The sequence below is a fragment of the Bos javanicus genome, chromosome 11 (assembly GCF_032452875.1).
Source record: "Bos javanicus breed banteng chromosome 11, ARS-OSU_banteng_1.0, whole genome shotgun sequence".
Lineage (NCBI taxonomy): Eukaryota > Metazoa > Chordata > Mammalia > Artiodactyla > Bovidae > Bos > Bos javanicus.
The window spans coordinates 96331367-96353661 of NC_083878.1; the positions used below are offsets into that span (position 1 = coordinate 96331367).

Below are 22295 nucleotides of genomic sequence, written 5' to 3' on the forward strand. Positions count from 1 at the left end.
CATTTCTTCTAAGGGATTCCTGCCCACAGTAGATATAATGGTCATCTGAGTTAAATTCACCCATTCCAGTCCATTTTAGTTTGCTGATTCCTAGAATGTTGATGTTCACCTTTGCCATCTCCTGTTTGACTGCTTCCAATTTGCCTTGATTCATGGACCTGACATTCTGGCTTCCTATGCAATATTGCCCTTGACAGCATCGGACCTTGCTTCTATCACCAGTCATATCCACAACTGGCTGGTGTTTTTGCTTTGGCTCCATCTCTTCATTCTTTCTGGAGTTATTTCTCCACTGATCTCCAGTAGCATATTGGGCACCTATGCTTTGTAATAAGTTTTGAAATCAGAAAGTGATAGTTCTTTAACTTTTTATTCATCCTTTTCAGGATTGTTTTGACTATTTAGGACCCCTTGAAATTCCATGTGAATGTGAGGATTGACTTTTTCCTTTCTGCCAAAAATTATGATAGAGATTACATTGAATTACTCTGTATAGTATTGCCATCTTAACAATGTTATGTCTTCCAATCTGTGAGAATGGGATGTCTTTCCATTTATTTATGTCTTTAATTTCTTTTAGTAGTATTTTGTAGTTTTCAGTGTACCAGTCTTTCACCTCTATGGTTAAAATTATTGCTAGGTATTTTATTATTTTGGATGCTATTGTAAGTGAAATTGTTTTATTAATCTCATATATGGATTGTTCATTGCTGGCGTATAGAAACAGTTTCTTTTTATGTGTTGACTTGTACCCTGTAATTTTTCTGAATTTATTTATTGGCTAGTAGTTTTGTGTTTTTTTTGGTGGCTTCTCTGGACTTTTCTATTTCACAAGGTCATGTCATATGATAGCAGAGATAGTTTTGATTCTTCTTTCGCAAATCAGATGCTATTTATTTGTATATTTTTAAAAATTTATTGCCTCATTGACCTGGCTAGAATTTCCAGCACAATGATGAATAGCATAGTGAAAATGGACATCCTTTTCTTGTTCTTGATCTTAGAAGGAAAGCTTTCAGTCTTTCATCATGGAATGTTGGTTGTGGATTCTTTATGCTATGCTATGCTATGCTAAGTCGCTTCAGTCGTGTCCGACTCTGTGCGACCCCATAGACGGCAGCCCACCAGGCTCCGCCATCCCTGGGATTCACCAGGCAAGAACACTGGAGTGGGTTGCCATTTCCTTCTCCAATGCATGAAAGAGAAAAGTGAACGTGAAGTCGCTCAGTTGTGTCCGACTTTTAGCGACCCCATGGACTTCAGCCTACCAGGCTCCTCCATCCATGGGATTTTCCAGGCAAGAATACTGGAGTGGGGTGCCATGGATTCTTCATAAATGCCCTTTATTATGTTGAGAAAGTTTCTTTCTATTCCTAGTTTTCGAGTGTTTTCATTATGAGAGGATACTGTGTTTTGTCAGATGCTTTTTGCCTATCAGTTGAGGTAATTTTTTTTTAACTCGTTCTGTATATGTGATATAGTACATTAATTTTTGTATATTGAACCACTCTTGCATTCCTGTGATACATCCCTCTGTGCATGGTGTATAATCCTTTCAAAATGGTCTTGGGTTTGGCTTGCTAGTATTTTGTTGATTACTTTACCATCTACATTTATAAGGGATATTGCTTTGTACTTTACTTTTCTTGTGGTAACTTTGATATCACAATAATACTTGCCTTAAAGAATGAGTTAAAAATGTTCCCTCCTCTTCTATTTTTGGGAACAATTTGAGAAGGACTGATATTAATATTAAACATTTGGTAGAATTGATCAGTGAAGCCATCTAGTCCTGGCCTTTTCTTTGTTTGAAGATTTTTTGATTGCTTATCCAATTTCTATACTTGTTACAGATATGTTCAAATTTTCTATTTATAAGGATAAATAGGTAATTTGTATATTTTAAGTAATTTGTCCATTTTTTCTAGGTAGTCTGCTTTCTTGGTGTACGATAATTTTAAAACATTAATGTAAGGTTAGTACTGATGTCCCTACTTTCATGGTTTTAGTTATTTTCATCTTTTCTTGGTTTTAGGCTACCTAGAGTTTGCCAACTTTGTTGATCTTTTCAAATAACTAAAATTTGGTTTCATTGATTCTATTATTTTTCTGTTCTTTATTTTAAAAATCTTCACTCTAGTCTTTATTATATCCTCTTTCTGCTAGCATTGGATTTCATTTGTTCATTTTCTAGTTTCCTAAGGAATGAAGTTGGTCTATTGACTTCATCTTTCTTCTTTTTTGATATAGGCATTTACAGATACATTCCCTTTGCATACTGCTTTTGCTCTATCTTGCAAATTTTAGTATACTGTGTTTTCCTAAGTATGTCTTATACATTTTTGTCCCTCATTCCATTACCTCTTTTTGTGTTTAATTGATTTTTTTTTCCTCATGTACCATTTGACTGTCTTCTTATTTCCTTTTGTGTATATATTTTTAGATATTTTCTTAGTAGTTACCATAGGGATTACAATTAATATTAACTTTATAACACTGTGGTTTAAATTGATGTCTACTTGGCTTCAGTTGGAGAAGGAAACGGCAACCCACTCCAGTATTCATGCCTGGAAAATCCCATGGACCGAGGAGCCTGGTGGGCTACAATCCATGGGGTCGCAAAGAGTCGGACACAATTGAGCGACTTCTGTGTGTGTGTGTGTGTGTGTGGCTTCAGTAACATAGAAAAGTCTACTTCTATATAATTCCCATCTTCGTCTTTTATGTTGTTATTGTCATAAATTACATTTTTATACATTCTGTGCTCATTAAAATTTTTTGTTGTTGAGTCGCTAAGTCGTGTCTGACTCTTTGCAACACCATGGACTGTAGCACAGCAGGCTTCCCTATCATTCACTATCTCTAGGAGTTTGCTCAAACTCATGTCCATTGTGTCAGTGATGTTTTCTAACCATCTCATCCTCTGCTACCCCCTTTTTCTCTTGCCCTCAATTATAATTTTTAAAAGGTATTTGTCTTGTCAGTCATGTGGGAAGCACAAAGAGGAGTTACAAACCAAAACACAGCAACATTGGTTTTTATTTTATGTAATTACCATTACTGAAATTCTTTGTTTCTTCATATGGCTTTGAGTTTTGTTTCAGCCTGAAAGTCTTCCTTTAGCTTTTTTTTTTTCTTTCTTTTTGTCTTCTTTTTTTTCCCTTTAGTATTTCTTAAAGGGCAGGGCTACTCACAGTGAGCTCCCTCCATTGCTTTGGAATGTCTTAATTTCATCTTTGATGGACAGTTTTCCTACATACAGAATTCTTAGTTGGCACTACCTGCCCCCGCCCCGTTTAGTACTTTACATATATTGTGCAACTGCCTTCTAGCTAGCCTTCATGGGTTCTGATGAAAATTTGGCTGTTATTGTTATAGAGGATTTTTTGTACAAATGAGTTGCGTGCTTCTTTTTGCTACTTTCAGATTCTCTGTCTTCCAGCTGTCTGATAACAATGTGGCACAGTAAGAATGTCTTTGTGTTTATCTTTCTTGGATCTTACTGAACTTGTTCAGTGTGTAGCTTTATGTCTTTTATCAAACCGTGGAAGTTTTTGGCCATTATTTCTTCAAATATTCTTTCTGCTCCTTTCTGACTTTCCTCTTTCTGGGACCCTCATTATATCTATGTTGATATACTTGGTGGTATCTCACAGGTCTCTTTTCTTTTCTTCTCTTCAAACTGGATAATTTCAATTGACTATCTTTAAGTTCTGTGATTCTTATATCTGCTCAAATGTGCTGTTGAAACCTTTGAGTGAAGTTTTCATTTTGGTTATTGTATTTTTCAGCCTCAGAGTTTCTGCTTAGTTCCTTTTATAATTTTTATGTCTATTGATAGCCAAAGCCTTTGACTGTGTGAATCACACAATAAACTGTGGAAAATTCTGAAAGAGATGGGAGTACCAGACCAACTGATCTGCCTCTTGAGAAATTTGTATGCAGGTCAGGAAGCAACAGTTAGAACTGGACATGGAACAACAGACTGGTTCCAAATAGGAAAAGGAGTTCATCAAGGTTGTATATTGTCACCCTGTTTATTTAACTTATATGCAGAGTACATCATGAGAAATGCTAGACTGGAAGAAATACAAGCTGGAATCAAGACTGCTGGGAGAAATCTCAATAACCTCAGATATGCAGATGACACCACCCTTATGGCAGAAAGTGAAGAGGAACTCAAAAGCCTCTTGATGAAGGTGAACGAGGAGAGTGAAAAAGTTGGCTTAAAGCTCAACATTCAGAAAACAAAGATCATGGCATCCGGTCCCACCTCTTCATGGGAAATAGATGGGGAAACAGTGGAAACAGTGTCAGACTTTATTTTTTTGGGCTCCAAAATCACTACAGATGGTGACTGCAGCCATGAAATTAAAAGACGCTTACTCCTTGGAAGGAAAGTTATGACCAACCTAGATAGCATATTCAAAAGCAGAGACATTACTTTGCCAACAAAGGTTCGTCTAGTCAAGGCTATGGTTTTTCCTGTGGTCATGTATGGATGTGAGAGTTGGACTGTGAAGAAGGCTGAGCACCGAAGAATTGATGCTTTTGAACTGTGGTGTTGGCGAAGACTCTTGAGAGCCCCTCGGACTGCAAGGAGATCCAACCAGTCCATTCTGAAGATCAGCCCTGGGATTTCTTTGGAAGGAATGATGCTAAAGCTGAAACTCCAGTACTTTGGCCACCTCATGCGAAGAGTTGATTCATTGGAAAAGACCCTGATGCTGGGAGGGATTAGGGGCAGGAGGAGAAGGGGATGACAGAGGATGAGATGGCTGGATGGCATCACTGACTCGATGGACGTGAGTCTGAGTGAACTCTGGGAGTTGGTGATGGACAGGGAGGCCTAGTGTGCTGTGATTCATGGGGTCGCAAAGAGTCGGACATGACTGAGCGACTGATCTGATCTGATCTGATTGATAGTTTCTGTTTGTTTTGACATTATTCTCCTGTTTTCTTTTGGCTTTTCATCCGTAATTTCCTTTAGCTCAAGTATATTTAAGACAGTTTATTTAAAACCTTGGTTTAGTATGTTCCAGAGAAGGCAATGGCACCCCAGTCCAGTACTCTTACCTGGAAAATCCCATGGATGGAGGAGCCTGGTAGGCTGCAGTCCATGGGGTCCCTAAGATTGGACACGACTGAGTGACTTCACTTTCACTTTTCACTTTCATGCATTGGAAAAAGGAAATGGCAACCGACTCCAGTGTTCTTGCCTGGAGAATCCCAGGGACGGCAGAGCCTGGTGGGCTGCTGCCTATGGGGTCTCATAGAGTCGGACACGACTGAAGCGATTTAGCAGTTAGTATGTTCAATATCTATGCTTCCTCAGGCACAATGTTAATTTCTTCTGGAATGAACCATACTTTCTGGGTTTTTTTTCCCCCAAAGGATAGTACACCCCTGAGGTGTGAGGGTAGGCTAACCCAAAGGATAAGCCTACTTTCTTGTTACTTTGTGATATTTTTGTTGTTGTTGAAAATTGAACATTTTGAATCACATAAAGTAGTGTGTCTGGAAATCATAAGCTTGTTTTTCCTCAAGGAGAGTAATTGTTGTTTGCTGTGGACTATGACTCTTGTTTGTATAGGGATTTCTATTTTTGTAAAGTCCATATTTGTCATTTATGTACTCTGAAATCTCCTTTAATTTATGTTTAGCTGGTGTTTTGTTTTTGTTTTTTTGCTGCACTGCATGGCAGGTGGAATTCCCTAGGGATCAAACCTGTATCCCATGCAGTGAATGCACAGAGCCCTAACCACTGGACCACCAGGGAATTTCCTCAGCTAGTGTTTTGATAGAAATTTTCTTTAGTGCCAGGAGCCCCCCAAAAAAGCAGGAAGAGGAAGCAGAGGAGGAGAAAAGAATTTCCCAGTGTTTGCTAACTGTCTCTGTTTTGGGGGGCTCCTTCATCTGTTAGCTAGGCTGTTTGCAGTTATGCCTTAGTCTTTACTCACTGCTTGTGCTAAGATTAGAGATCAACCAGAGGTGAAAACTTAGGTATTCTTAGACACGTGAGAGCATGTGTCTTCCCCTTAGCGTTCACATGACCTCTGAATTCCAGTATGTGTGGTACTTTTGAATGCCCTAATTTTTCAAGAAGTGCTCTCCCCTGCCTTTTCTACCAGGTTTTCAGTGCTCTATTGCTATTGTTTGCTTCAGCTATCATCTTTTGCCCCTGCAGGCAGAAGGGTTCTTTGTTTTTATCTCCCCCTCTTTTTTTCTCACCTTTGTTTGTTTTTAAAGGAATGTCTCTTTTTGCACCATGAGTTAGATGAAAAGAGACAAGCATCAGTCCTTCAGGCAGCATGTGAGTGAGTGAAAGTTGGTCGCTCAGTCGTGTCAGCCTCTTTGCAAGGCAACCCCATGGACTATATAGTCCATGGAATTCTCTAGGCCAGAATACTGGAGTGGGTAGCCTTTCCCTTCTGCAGGGGATCTTCCCAACCCAGGGTCAAACCCAGGTCTCCCGTATTGCAGGCAGATTCTAGATAAGTCAAACCCCCCCCCCCCCCCCCAGTTCTCTGAGATTAAGATCTCTGCTTTCTTCAGAATCCGTGCTAGGATCACTAACTGCTGTCTCTGAGACCACCCCTGAGCCAGGTTTGGAGATAGGACAAGGAAAAGTAAAGTGCAGTGAAATTTTCTACGGTTTTAAAGTTATCTGAATTTTTTTTTTTTTTTTAGATTTAGTGCAGTACCGTTTTAAAGTTATCTGGATTTTTTTTTTTTTTTTTAGATTTAGTGCAGATTTTTTTGCCTGGAAAATCCCATGGATGGAGGAGCCTGGTGTGCTGCAGTCCATGGGGTCGCTTAGGGTCGGAAGCGACTGAGCAACTTCCCTTTCACTTTTCACTTTCATGCATTGGAGGAGGAAAGGGCAATCCACTCCAGTGTTTTTGCCTGGAGAATCCCAGGGACAGGGGAGCCTGGTGGGCTTCCGTCTATGGGGTCGCACAGAGTCAGACACGACTGAAGCGACTTAGCAGCAGCAGCCTGCTTGTTTGCTGTAAACTCTTGACTATTTTAGAGTTCTGAAAAATTTGATTCTGACAGTTGAGTTTTGAGCATGTTGAGCTTGTGGTGCCTTTGGGAAGGCCCTATTATATGTTCTACAGGCAGTTAGATACAAGAGTTTGCATCTTTCTTTCTTAGGGAGGACATCTGAGCTATAAATAGGAATTGGGAGAAGGGAGTGACAGGGGATGGCATCACTAACTCAATGGATTTGAATTTGAGCAAACATGGGGAGATAGTGAAGGACAGGGAAGCCTGGCATACTGCAGTCCATGGGTTACAGAGAATTGGACATGACTTAAATGACTGAACAATAACTACTATGGAAAATGCATGAATGGTTAAGATAATCAGAGAGGGTTCAGAGAATGGAGGCAGAGAACTAATGGTTACAAAGTACAAGGAAAACCAGGGGTTTGTGGTTGAGTGAAAGCTAAGAAGGTAAAGTTGCAAAAGAGGAGAATGATGAGCAGACAAAACTGAAACAAGGTAACCTTATCATTGTTTCAATATAAAGGTGACATTTGAATGAAAAGAGGAAGTTAGAAAGTGAGATGGATGATAATTAAAAGGTGATACAAGGTAAATATAGATTGTAACACCAGTATATACTTGGGTTTTTTTCTTGGCAGATGGGAGAAAAGGATGGGGGAAGTGGATTATGGGGCTCTGTTGTAAGAATAGTTAAAATATTCAGCTTTATAATCCATTGTGAATAGGTAAGAGAGTTAAGGCAGAGGGATTTGAGGCTCAGATTGACTCAGATGTAGTAATAGGTGGAGTGGGAGAAAGGGACTGAGGAGGCTGGCAGAATAAGAGACTGTGGTCTAGAGTGAGGCATTGAATTTAACTTCATAGATCAAGCAGTTCCAGGTGATGAATGATAAAGTCTAGGACGTGGCCTTAGGAGTTGATGAGTCAAAGTGAAATGGAGCTTAAGCTTATTGATTTTTAAGGTGGTCAGAGAACTGTAATGTTAAGATGTTGGTTGAATTTTTTATGTTCTCCTTGAAGCCAGCCTAATAGCATGATTTGGGATGGAGAGGAAGATTGAGCTTTGCACCAACATTTTTAATGAATGTGGACAATTATTAATATTAGTTAATGAACAACAGTGGGTGCAGCTTTGCCAAGTTAATTTTTCTTAGATAATTAGTTGTTTCCTATGGAGATAAAGCTATGGTCAGTTTATTTGGAAATAAGCAGTTATTAAGTTAGGAAAATGAAACCCATATAAGCATTTTTCATACCATTAATTTATTCTGCAAACATTTACTGGGTGCTTTTTATTGACCTTGGAGTTCCTTACAGCCAAGGGGCAAGACAGTCATCTAAATAGATCACTGATACAGTGAGTTGTGTCCAAGTAGAGTAGTGGTCTCTTGTGGGACATATCCTCAGATTCATTGTTATGGTCCAGAAACCATCAAAACGTCTACTTAAAGGTATCCTTTTCACTGTATTTATTTTCTTTATAGTTTTTTCATGCAAAATATTTCAGACAATATAAAAAGGTTAGATAACATACCAACACCCATATACATAGCATTTAAGAAATAAGATATTACAAATGCAGTTGGAAGCTTACTATGTATTCTTTCCTAATCCCACTCCCTTTCTCTTTTCTCCTTCCTGCCCACACTGAATTTGGTGTTCTTCATTCACAAGTTTTTTTTTTTTTTAGTTACATATTTTGAACCTTATAAAATTGTTTCATACTGTTCTTATCTTTCTGTGATATGTTTTTTCCCCATCCAACATTGATTTAAAAATTTTTTGGCACAGATTCATTTAGCTCAAATTCATTTATTTTTCCTGCTGCATAGTCTTCCATTGTATGACTTTCTTAATTTTAATATACATGTATATATATACATTTTAATATAATTAAAATTCTTTCTTAATTTTCCTGATGGTGAGTGCTTAAATTGCCCTATTTTTTCTTATCTCTAAGTGCTGTTATAAATGTTCCTTCCACATCTTTTTGAGCTGTTATCAGTTGTTGCACAAGCAATCAACTCACAACTTAGCAGCTTAAAACATCAAATATTTATCATCTCACAGTTTCTGTGTGTTAAGCATCTAGGCAAAGCTTAACTGGGTGCCCCAGGGTTAGACTCTCCGACAAGATTAGAATCAGGTGGCAGCAGATCCCCAGCCATCTCAAGGCTTGCCTGGGGAAAGATCTCCCTCCTTGCTCACTCGCCTGGCTGTTGGCAGGTCTCAGGTCCTCACTGACTGTTGGAAAGAGACATCTCTCTACATGGCCACCATAGGGCAGCTTCCAGCAGAGTGGCAGCTGGCTTCCAGCAGAGTGAATGAGAGAGGGAGCCTAAGGTGGAAGCCACAGTGTATTTGTATTCTAATCTTAGAATTCCATCACAAGTAACAGGAGGTGGGATCCTGTGAGGCCTTCCTAAGAGGCTGCCTACCAAACTGGTTCATAGGGCACACATCATCAACTTTACTAAAGATGCTGTGAAATCTCTTCCTGAGGTGGCTGTTCTAATGTATACTTTCCTAAAAATAAGATTTTAACTTTACTAATGTTTAAAATAGGAAGTGGCATGGTGGTTTGTGTTAGAGGCTTCTTGTTACTTTAAAGTATTTGTTATTGGGGAGAAATAATGGGAGTTCCAGGTTTGTTTTGATGTCTTGCCAGCTTGTGTTACTGGTTGGGAGTATTTGTATGTGTACGTTACTTAGAGCTAACTTAATGAAATGCTGGTGAAATGGACACGTTATCTAAGAAAGATCTGCAAGGAAACACATGGACTGACACAAGAGGAATGATGCAAGTGTGTTAAGAAAATGGGAGAACTGGTACTCTACTCTCGGTTCTAGCTCTTAGTTGTGCATGAGGGGAAATTAATTATGGTCTATAATGTTTGATGGGAAGTCAGTGAAAATATTAAAAGCACAGAGGTGATTTTGTAATTTAATTATAATCTTTAAAATTTTTATATACTTTATAATTTACCACTGTTGCAACAATAAACCTCACCTTAATTGTATACCATTGCATAAGATATTAGCTAATAATAGTAGTACATGTACATTATATATATATATATATATATATATATATATGTTAAATAAATATATATTGGCAGAGCTCCATGATTGATTTTGTAGACTATTTTATTTAGAATCCTAGAAGTAAGAAGAGAACACTGGAGTTAAGAGTAAGGAGGACAGAGCAAATGATTGCCTAGGAATCATTGCCTAGAAGTTAGGAAAAGCTTCACAAAGGAAGTTGATTTTGAGCTTCGTCACAAAGGACAGAGAGGAGTCTAAATTGCAGAAAAAGTAAGAAGGACATTTTTGACAGAGGAAGCAGCGTTTACAATGGAATAGATCCTTCATGGTATGACTATTTGAAGAATGATAATTTCCGAGATGGTTAGGATGAGGATTGTGTGGAGATGAAGGAAGATGAGAATGGAGGTGGCCAGAGTAGGCTTTGTATAACTGGTGATCAGTGAGTGAGGATATGGGCATGATCAACTGAAACTAAGGAGTCTTAGTTTTCTGATTGGAAACTGGTAACTTGGGCACTATAGTATTGTCCTTTATGTCAAGACTCAAAGGCCAGCCTTAGTTTATGGCTCCCAGTGATGGGGAACAATGGTTTACCATTGAGAATTTCAGACTGTTGTTTTTGTTTTTCATAAACAAAAATTGAGGAGATAAATTTTTATTATATTTATTTATAAGAATTATTGAGGTGTAATTCACTTAAACTGTGTATGTTTAAAAATTATAATTTGATAAGTTTTGATGTGTATATACTTATGATTCTATCACTACAATTAAGATAGTGAACACCAAACTTTTCTTTGTGCCTGTTAGATGAAGTTTTAAAAATTTGACATAGATGTATAGAATAGTCTTTTGGACTCTGTGCGGGGGGGATGATCTGGGAGAATGGCATTGAAACATATATAATATCATATAAGAGACGAAAAAAAAAAAAAGAAATATTTGAAAAGTGAAACAGTTCTTGTAGGGAATTTAGTGAGTGATCACATTTTTAAAAGTTTTCTATTATGAAGATCTAAAACATGTACAAACTAGAGAGAACAGTGTAATAGACTTTCATGTACCTGTCACTTGACTTCATAGTGTGATAGGGTTTAAAATTTTTACTGTAATGCTTGTGGGCTTTCCAGGTGGTGCTGGTGATGAAGAACTCACCTGCCAATGCAGGTAGATGTAAGAGATGCGAGTTTGATCCCTGAGTTGGGAAGATCCTCTGGAGGAGGGCACAGCAGCCCATTCCAGTATTCTTGCCTGGAGAATCCTGTGGACTGAGGAGCCTGGTGGGCTGTAGTCCATAGCATTGCACAGAGTTGGACACAGCTGAAGTGACTTAGCATGCACCCATAATGCTTTCTTACAAAAGTCTGTGTATGTGAATTCTTCATTTTACAAATGAGGAAATTAAAGCCTGGAGAAATTGAATAAAAGAAATTTAAAGTGTGGAAATGTTAGAGTGGCAGGAGATAAAAAAACTATTTTTTACTCCTGTATTTGTGAGATACTTGCTACTCAAAAGTGTGCTCTGTGGACTGGTAGGATGGCCATCACCTGGGGGCTTAGAACTGTAGGTTGTCATGCCCCACCCCCCAGACCTACTGAATCAGAAATTGTATTTTAACAAGTATTCCAGGTGATCACATACACATTAAAGTTTGAGAAGCATAGTCCTAGGGCAGATTGCCTCTTTGGGCAACAACAAAATTTTAGGACTAAGAATCTTTCTTGAACTGAGGTAGGTAAAAGAAAAAAAAAATGGAAAGCTGACTTTTAGTTACTGCTTAATTTCTGTTATTGAATGATTGCTCATATAGTACTATGAGAAGATAATATTTTAGTTTTCCCTATGTCACCATTGTCAATTTATAAGAAAAAAAGATGCTGAGGATAAAATAACAGATAAGTACTCTAAGCTATTATAATTACCCATTTATGCCTTTTGCCAGGGTTATGTTTGGTCTGTGAAAAGGAAATAGAGGTCTTATGGGTATTTTGTTGTTGTTGTTGTTGTTATTGCTCTATAAATTGATAAAACAAAGCAAAACTCAGAGTCTCTCCCACCCTCTCATTCTAAAGATAGCAGTGTTGGGCAACCAGAAGGCAGAATTAAACACTGTTCAGTGTGTATACCAAGGGAGGACCTCATGTTGTGTTCAATCTAGCTGTCTAGAAAACCCTTCCATTAGCCTCTTCCTAATGTTTGCGCTGAATGAGGCATTATATTTTGAAGACAACACTGACTGAATTCAGTATTGATACATTCACTTACCAACTTTTCTGCCTTGGGCAGAACAGTCTTACTAATGGTAGTGTACAAACAGCAGCCACTGGATTCATCCTCACTCTAAAGGAACTCTTGTAATATTGCCTCTATGGCTATATCCCTTATATGTACCAGCCCCATTATAATTCTGTTCTTTGTGCCTGTGCTCCAGAAGCATTTTCTAGATGATGGTTACTTGTAAATGAAAACCCTTTTGGTATGGTCCCAGGTAAAAACCTGTGCAGGACTGAAATGTGTTCTGAGGTGTATTATGTTGTAATAAGATATGAGTATCTTAACAAAGAGAAAATACCGGTGTTGTTCTTCTGATTTGTAATGTTTTCACATATAGCACCTAGCTAGTGTTATCTTCAGACCTGTATGGAGAATGATTTGGCAGCTGAAAAAATGTTTAGATTCAGAGTTTAGGAAACTATTATTTTTTACTGCTATTGTATTCTTTCTGATGGAAGCATATACTCTAAAGTTAACCAGTAAAATAAATAATTCCAGTTTTACTAAATCCTTTAGTCCTCAGAGCCTTGTATTAATATGTACTCAAACAGTCATATACAGCATGTAAACTACCATGATTCCCATAAAGAAACCCATGTATCAGATCCCATAGTATGTTAACAGAGGGCTTTACCCAGTGGAATTATTCACTGGCATTGATACTGTGAGACTACAGACTGTTAATAACAATATAATTTCTATTTTTAATGCTAATGAGAATTTAAAAAGTAAACTTTAAAAAATGTAAAATAAGCCTATATAAAGTCATAAAGCAATTAAGTGACTTGCTGAAGTGCTATCACTTTTAATCATTATATTTGAGCTTATGTTATGAGAGAGATGAAAGCGTGGCATTTGTACATATAGTGAGCAGTTGTTGAAAGTTTGCATCTTCACTATTTTTAATATGAAATACTGAGAGTCTTCTTGCATATTCTGGATTGTCTTAATTTCGGCCTTGATTCTTAAGCTGTAAAGTCCAGTTTATGCTTCTGTAATGTTCTAAATGTTCATTTTCTTTTACTTGGGGTTATATAGTTAGTAGTATATAGTGAAAATATGATTAGTGTGGGAATAACTCAAAATTGGCAACTGGACTTGGCACATATTGGTTTCCCTGCCCAGGGTTAGAGTCCAGAGCCACCGAGAGTAGAACTTCACCTTTTTCTCCTGGTGTGTTAGCTTTACTGATGGTTTGAAGCCATAGCAGTTAATATGCTTTAGCCTTTGCTTTTACAGATGAGAAATGGATCTTATACTTATATCACCAGGTTTCAAAACTATTTACACTAAGTGGGGTGGTTTACTACCTCAGGGGTAGTGCATTAAGCCTATTGCTCTTGAGAATCCATTTTCATCTCTTCTCACCAATTGATGGGACAGATATGACAAGCCTTTAAAGTTGAGTGGAAATTTTCTTTGGGGTGGGCTGCTGTATTAAATTGTTCCTTACCACCACCATGGATGTTGTAAAGACTTGTGAGTGGGTATCCTATGGCTAAGAAAAGAGATATATTGTTGGTGGTTGGGAGGCTGTAAGGTCTAATATATAGGGAATAGTTTTCTTCCTATCTGCCTGTTATTTCCTTCTTTAAATCATAACTTGAGTCCATCTATTCCAAAGAGATTTTCTTGATTAACCAACACCAGAAAGCATTAGTTAAGTTCTTAATTGTGCGTAATGCTGTGAGAGGCTTTGTTTAAAGAGAATTGCATAGTTATTTTATGTACAATTTCTAACTTGCACCAGTACATTCTTATATTTAGGTTTACTATATTTAAAAGTTTAGATTTAGTGTGTTTACACTGAGTGTTGTTTACAAATGACAGAGATTACCTAATTAATACGGTAAACACCCCCCCAATAATTCTTAGTTGAAAACCTCCTATTACCATTATGCTAACAACCATTCATTTGCCTCTTATTTCTGCTCATATTTTTAATTAATAGAATTACAATAATATAGTGACTAAGAAAAATGTTATGAGATATTAATATTTAATGTCAAAAGAAAAATTCATAAAATAAGCCTTGAAATTAAATAACCAACACATTAAAGAGGCTGGATTCTACTTCAAGGGCTTAGAGTAAAATGTAGAGTTTTGAAATGAGTCAGAAGTTTCCAGTAACATTAGTTACATGCTCTAAATGACACACCAAAGACACAAGAATTCCTTCTGGTTGAACTTTTCTCTCATTAAAGTTGCTTTAGTTTCCAGAATGTCCTCCTTTAGAATTTGTTGATAGCTCGTTTGGTTTGTTAGTTACTCTGCCTCTACTCAGGTGAATTATTTGGTTTTTAGAAAATCAGATTAGCACACTTAACCATGATTGTAAAGATCAGGAATTCTTAAGGAGAATTTAATATGCTTTCTTTTCCAGTTGTAGGTATGTAAGAGATCACAAACAAAGCATTAAGATAAAAACAGCAACAGAAGTTTTCTGTAGAATCAAGAAATGTTCTTCAAAAATACACATCCAGGCATGAGGTAGCTTTATTTATCACACGCTTGGAGAGAAATAGCAGCTAATTTCACTTTTGTTGGCCCTGCTGCTGATTCACAGATTTCTGTGTGACTTTTCACAATATATTTCTGGGGAACAAAGTTCATTGTAGTCTAAATGCAAACATATGTTTCCGTATATTAAACAAGCATTTTAATACATTATTATTATTTGAGCTAATAACAAATAGTCATCTGTCAGTGAACTAAAAAGGTACAAAGTTCACAGTAATTCTTAGAGAGCTTAGTAATTACCCAGACAGCTTGTTAGAAAAGCTGTTTAAATCTAGGAGTATGAAATACACTGATGGGTCTTTTACTCCCATGGAGTTTCAAAAGATTGTTAATACATTTGTCTATAATTATACACAAGTTCTCAAAGTCTTCATTAGTGAAATTTATATTCTAAGCCAGAATTGATACCACTTATAAATCACACTAACTTCTTGCTCCCCCAACCATCCCCTTGGTGTTAAAGTTAGCACTTTGTGTCTTTCCCTTCTCTTGTTCCCCTTTACCCATTTCTTTCAAAACAAAACAAAACCCCTTAGAATAGTGTGGCAGTCATTTATATTTGATTTGTTTTTCAACAGATATTTCCCAAATAAATTTCTTTGGGTTCTGGAAACTTCTTGAGGGTAAAGGGTATGAAGGGATGGAAGAGATGAAAAAATTAGCTGCACAAAAACAGAAACTTTAATACATTTTCTTCATTTTCTAATTATTGTTCCCTTATATCATGCCTTTATGTGTTCCTGGCAATACATATGAATTTTCCATGGCAGCTGTGGTAGTTAATGGATTCTTAAAAGTCATGTTTGGATATAAGTAAACAAATAGGTTTTTGTTCCTTTCTAATGAAATTAACTGCCATCTTAAGGAAAAAAACAAATCCCAAGTTGTTTAACTAGATTGTTATAAATAAGATATACATTTGTAATGTTTTAGTATTAACTTTAACAAATGACTATTGGGGGGACTAGTGGTGGTCCAGTGGTTAGGACGCTGTCCTTCCACTGTAGGGGATACGGATTGGATCCCTTGTTGGGAAACTTAGATCCCACAATCTTTGTGGTACAGCCAGAAAAAAAGAATGACTATTGGAACTCACTTTACTCTTCTAAGGTTTTATTTCCATTCCTAAAAATACTTAATTTAATATATTTACATTTAGGTTTTTTATTTCCTAAGGTATTTCCAGTTGTTTATCTGATGCTACACATCTCCATCCTGATATTAAATCACCTTTTGGCCCCACCTTACATGTTTTGATTATTTCTTTGTTTTTTTCATATTAAGACAATACATTTTAGATCATGATGCAAAATGTAGATCACCAGAAGGAACATTAATTAAAAAAATAAAGGAGTTGTTCTGCCTTAGGAGGGGCTTGTAATGTTCACGTTACTAATTAAATGTGAACATTTTTCCCTTCTAAAATATTGTTTCACTGCCTGCAATCTGTTTTCGTTACTGAGTCATCTTTAAGCTTTATAGGGTAGGCAAGATTTTCTTTTCCTGGGCGTGGATATAATTAAATGCATACATGTAGGGTAGACTGAGTGTTAGCAGATAATTCTCCATTTTGAAAGGCATATATAATCAAGTGTATAGGATAGGATAAAAGTGTCACGAGCTAGAAATTAGTAGTAATTTTCTATGTGTTTATAACATCTTTGACCCATAGAAGTGAGTTTTAACATCTTTTTAAATCATGGAGAATTATACTCATTACATTCAATTTTGTCTAATGTTTATCACTTTATTTTCTGGGATGTATACATTCAGTTTATTTTTCTTGATTCCTTCTTGGAAGGCAAAGCTTCACAAATCATGTAATTCCATTGTTTCAGTGATATTTGTTATTATTGTCATTGTTAGCTCCAGTTACTGTTACAACAGTAATAACAATTATAGTACTAAATGCTGCAAGATATTTGAGGTTAAAGCTGTAATAATAGACCACCAGATCTTAACAATATGGTATTTGGTTTCTGTTTTAACTATGGACTCAATGATGTTTACTGATAGATCTATTCCACTTGAAAGAAGCATCACAGAAATTTATATTGAAAAGATAAATAAGGGGTGATACCAATAAAAGAGGTTGGACATGGTAGATAATGAGAAAGAGCTAAATTAAACTGTTTACAGGTTCCTGTTAATATCTCCAGTTCCTCATGGAATGAAGTAGAGTATAAATAGTTATTTAGGTGAACCCTTTGGTGGTATATATTCTGCTAAGAAACTCTTGACAGGTCTTGTATTGTAATGTTGATCCAGAAAGCAATTCTTTAATGTATAGTCTTATAACCTGAAGTATTAATAATATGTTCTAGAAGTTAATTATGCCAGTAAAACAGATTTGTATTTGTATACCGATTTAGTAACTTAGTACATGGAAAACTCTAGAAGCTGGTATATCTGCTATTCTAAACACAAGTCTGTTAACCAGCACCACCCCAGTGCCTCTGTGAAACAAACTGGTTGGAATGGCTGCTGCTATTGGAGAATGGTTCTCTCCTGGGGAAATATTGTTTTCTAGTTTCATGGGATGTTTACTAATAGTAATCATTTCAGCATGTACATTTTATCCTTTCTTTCATTTAAAGGTTTTAGCAGAAACACTAATCTGAGCACCAGGAATTAATATAAGCATTCAGTGAATATTTGTTGGATTAAATTTACACAGATCCTTCTATTTCCTTTTGAGCTAGCTAAAATAAATTTTGCATATATTAATGTTAGATTAATATGAACAATAAAATACTTTGACTGTGTTTCTATTTTAAAGTACCTCTCTGTTTGCATCCTTCCAACGTTTTTTCCAGGCTTCAGGCTGCTGAATTAGGCTGCTGTGTCTTCAGTCAGCAAAATTCCGTTGGTGTATCTGTCTACACGAGATACAGCACTTTATTCTAGCGTAAGAAGAATTTTCAAATCGTTCTATTTTTCCTGCCTACAACTCTGCTTCCTTATTTAAATTTAATTTTTTTCTAAAATGTATTTTATTGAAGTATAGTTGATTTACAATGTTGTGTTAATTTCTGCTGTTCAGCAAAATGATTCCATCACACATATACATGTATATGCATATATATACATATTCCTTTCCATTATGGTTTATTATAGGATATTGAATACAGTTCTCTGTGCTATACAGTGGGACCTTGTTGTTTATCCTGCCTCCTTTCTTAAAATGCAGTTTTGAGAATAACCAAGTAAAAGGATTTCCTTTGAAAATGAGTGTATGACCTCCAAACTCATTTATTTAGTTGTGTTGATATGTTTAGTTGAGTATTGATTTATTTCTTACCATAGTTTTCTCTACTGTTAACAAAAGACCGTAAAAATTACAAACATAAAAGAAACTGCTATTCCTGATAAAGGTTTGTTGCAGAAATTTCTCTCCTCATAATAAAATTAGTGATGTATGTTATTGTGTAATATGTTTTCTTATATTCCATCTCTTTATATTTGAAAATATAAAGAGTATTTTCCCTTGTAGCAGGCATGTGTTCTTCCAAATGACTTCTTTTGAGCTCACATACCCTTCTTTTTTTTTTTTAAGTTTTGTTTTCTCTCTTCTTCCCTTTCTATCTGTGTATCTATACACATATATAAAATATACTAAAGGACAGAGATATAAATGAATATGCTTAATCAGAGTGTTTTCTTCTGAACTATATGTAAGTTGTGATGTGATGCTCTGTTGACACTGAAAATTTCAGTGTATATTTTCTAAAGACAAAGATACTCTTTTATAACTATTATTTAAACTATTAGATATTTATAACTATCATTATTAAAATCAGGAAATTAACAGTGGTATAATATTTTTTATCTAATCTGTAGGCCTTATTCAAATTTGATCAGTTTTTCCACCAATGTTTTTTACAGTAAAAGGAAAAACATTATTGGTCAGCCTCCAAAATAGGAATGTGAATTTGCACACGAAGTTGCAGCAGGTGGGCTCAGTAGTTGCAGTTCTTGGGCTCTAGAGCACAGGCTCAGTAGTTGTGGCACGTGGGCTTAGTTTCTCCTTGGCATGTAGGATCTTCCTAGACTGGGGATTGAATCCGTGTCTCCTGCATTGGCAGGTTGATTCTTACCACTGAACCACCAGGAAAGCCCTCCATTTAGTCTTTGAATCTCCTCTGCTAAGTGATGATTCATTCTAGTTACTTCTTTGAGAAAATCTTGATACCAATTTGTGTGCCAGGCACTATGCTAGCAATAAGTAAATCAGTTAGTGAAAATGAGAGTTGCTTAGTCATGTCTGACTCCTTGCGACCCTACGGACTATACAGTCCATGGAATTCTCCAGGCAAGAATACTGGAATGGATAGCCTTTCCCTTCTCCAGGGGGATCTTCCCAACCCAGGTATCAAACCCAGGTCTCCCACATTGCAGGTGGATTCTTTACCAGCTGAGCCACAAGGGAAGCCCAAGAACACTGGAGTGGGTAGCCTATCCCTTCTCCAGGGGATCTTCCCGACCCAGGAATTGAACTGGAGTCTACTGCATTGCAGGTGGATTCTTTATCAGCTGAGCCATCAGGGAAGCCTATAAATCAGATAATCTACTTCTTAACTGAGCTTTTGCATGCTTCTGGGGAAATAGACAAAATCAAAGTAAATGAATGATTGAATGAGGTGCTGTGCGTGAAATGAACAGAATGATGAAAGAGATACTAGATGAGACCACTTTAGATAGATTATTCAAAGAAGATACTTTTGAAGTGGTATCATTTGACTGAGACTGGGATAGTTAGAATGAGCAGGCTTCAAAAGAGCCAGGAGAAAAACATGCCAGGAATAAGGACCAACAAATGTGTAGGCCTGAGTGTGGGAAAGGATTTACTGTATTTGAGGGACAGAATGGATGCATGGGTGATGGAGCATAATGTGTAAGGGGGAAGAATGGTGGTAGTGAGGTTGGGAGATGAATAGGAGCACGATCACACAGGGGCTTTGGGGCCTGGTGAAGAAGAATTTGAATTTTATTCCGAAGAATGGTGGGAAGCCTGTGAAGAGTTCTAAAGGCATGACTTTTAGTAAGATTCTTAAACCTCTCTAAACTCAAGTTCCTAGTCTAAAATGTTTAATAGTGTGTTACCTACCTTAGGGTTGTTGTGAGGCTTACATGATCAAATTAATTTATCAGTATCTAATTAGTTCTTAATAAATAAGGTAGATTATTATTATTAGAAATGTGTTTTTATTGTAGGGCAGGGATAGTTCATCAGACCATTTTCATTATTAAATATCGTTCAATACTATCTAGTTCTGTGCTTATCAGTTGACTTTTTGATTATTAATTTGATATCAAGTATCATGATACTATGATAGAATGAAGCTCCCCAAGTATGAAATATTAGTATGTTAAGAGAGACATTTCTTTTTTAAAATAATTAATATATTTCTGTTCTGCTTTATATATCAGTGTTTTATACATTGAGTTATTAAATCTCATTTCTGGGTATGTAAATAAAGTCTACTTATGGATCAAGTCTAGATAAAGTACAGATATAGATAAAGTACTTTCCTGGCCTTCAAGACGAAATGGGAGATTCTGAATGGTGATAAATCACTATATACATACAGTATTTACTTTTAAGCCTTGTTTTGGTAGTCTACCATTATAACATTTTTCCAGTGGAAAATCTAAACAGCTGTTGCTTGACAGAATCCTAAGTAGTTAGGATCCTAAGATCCTAAGAATCCTAAGTTACTTTCTGCAACTTTAAAGTTACAATCCATTTTCATTGTTCATGAAAGTTATGTTCCATAATGTTTCCTTGAATACCAAATTAGTGAATTCTGAACCATTGCTCCTAAGGAAAATACAGGGTTAGATTCCTGTGAATCTCTGGTCATACCTTTTTCATTCCACCAGTACATAACTTTGTTGTATGTGTATTTCTGTTTAAAAATCCCTATTTAATATATATTGTCAATTCATTAACATTGAACTCATGGCCAATAGGACTATGACTCTTGCCTAAATAAAATTTAAAAAAATTTATTTATTTATTTATTTATGGCTGTGCTGGGTCTTTGTTGTTGTGTGGGCTTTTCTCTAGTTGCAGCCAGCAGAGGCTACTCTCTAGCTGTGATACGTGGGCTTCTCACTGTGATGGCTTCGCTTGTTGAGGAGCATTGAGTCTAGGGTGCATGGGCTTCAGTAGTTGCAGTGTGTGGGCTCAGCAGATGTGGCTCCCAGGCTGTAGAGCACAGGCACGTAGGCTTAGTTGCTCCGCGGTGTGTGGAATCTTCCCAGATAAGGCATAGAACCCATGTCTCTTGAATTGACAGGTGGATTCTTTATCACTGAGCTACCAGGGAAGCCCTAAAACTTTTCTGATACACATATTTTCTCTGTAAAGCTCCTCACATTCTTCTTCTACTTAGGAACACTATTCAGCATTTTAGGACTTTGGTTGGGGTCATTTAAAATAACGAAATCACCAACAAAAAGCAAAAAAATGTGAAAACATGGCACTAAGTAAACTACAAAAAGGATTCTTGCTGAACCAGCTGAGAACATGCACATCTGGCAGCTCAAAGTTTTCTCCATTCTGCACATACGCATGTCTGCAAATGACTGCTGACGTACCTGAGGATTGATTTTGGGGTTACAAGTAAATTTTAGTAAGTAGGTAGTTCACAACTGCAGATTGATTATAATTATTTTACTTTTGAGAGGCACTTCATTAAAATTTTATTTTTTGGATGGGAGGATGTGGTACAGACTGACATTTGATAAGTTATTTTTATATTATTTTTCATCTTGATACTGATTTGTTTTTGGGAAAAAAAAATCCTGTGGTCCTAGCTATTTTCTTTGTAGCTGTTTGGTTCTATAATGCAACTGTACTTCTGAGGATAATCTAAGTTCTTCATATCTTGAAGACAATTACCATCTCAATTAAAAACCAAGGAAAAAGGCAAATATAGTTTTATCTGTGACTTCAGAGTAGGGAAAGATCTCTTTTAAACATAACACAAAAATCACATCTAAAAGAAAAAGATCGAATCAGTTACATTAAAATGAAGACTATAAACCATAAAGAAAACGAAAGTATAAGCCTCAGGGTAGGAGAAGATACTGCAATGTAGATCATTGTAATTAATATTAGGATATATATATATCTGTGTGTGTGTATATATGTATAAAGAATTCCTTCATTTTATTAAGAAAAAGACAACTAAATAGAGAAATGGACAAAAAACTTGGTTACTTTATGAAAGAAGAATTATAAAAAATACAGTCAGTTCTGTTGTAATACTTGTTTTGATGATCGTATGCATTCCCTAATTATCACTTCCTTCTCTTTGCTTTTATAAAGCTTTCCACTTTTTTAGTGTTTGTCTCTGAGAGGTGAGTACTCTATACTAACTTACTGTTGACTGATGTTAGGTTTTACAGTTCTCAAGGGATTTATAATTTA

The 22295-nt window shown here is 36.3% G+C and overlaps 1 protein-coding gene across 3 annotated transcripts in view; it reads left to right on the forward strand.

Annotated features, from left to right (window-relative positions):
- PBX3 (PBX homeobox 3) overlaps positions 1 to 22295 on the forward strand; it is a 225339-nt gene that overhangs the window by 36690 nt on the left and 166354 nt on the right. The window contains exon 1 of one of the 3 annotated variants that reach the window (XM_061433523.1): positions 17674 to 17765. The exons of the other annotated variants lie outside the window; for them this stretch is intronic. The gene's annotated coding sequence lies outside the window, so the exon portion shown is untranslated. Of the gene's footprint in view, positions 1 to 17673; positions 17766 to 22295 lie in introns of those variants that run through there. 3 annotated transcript variants of the gene reach the window in all.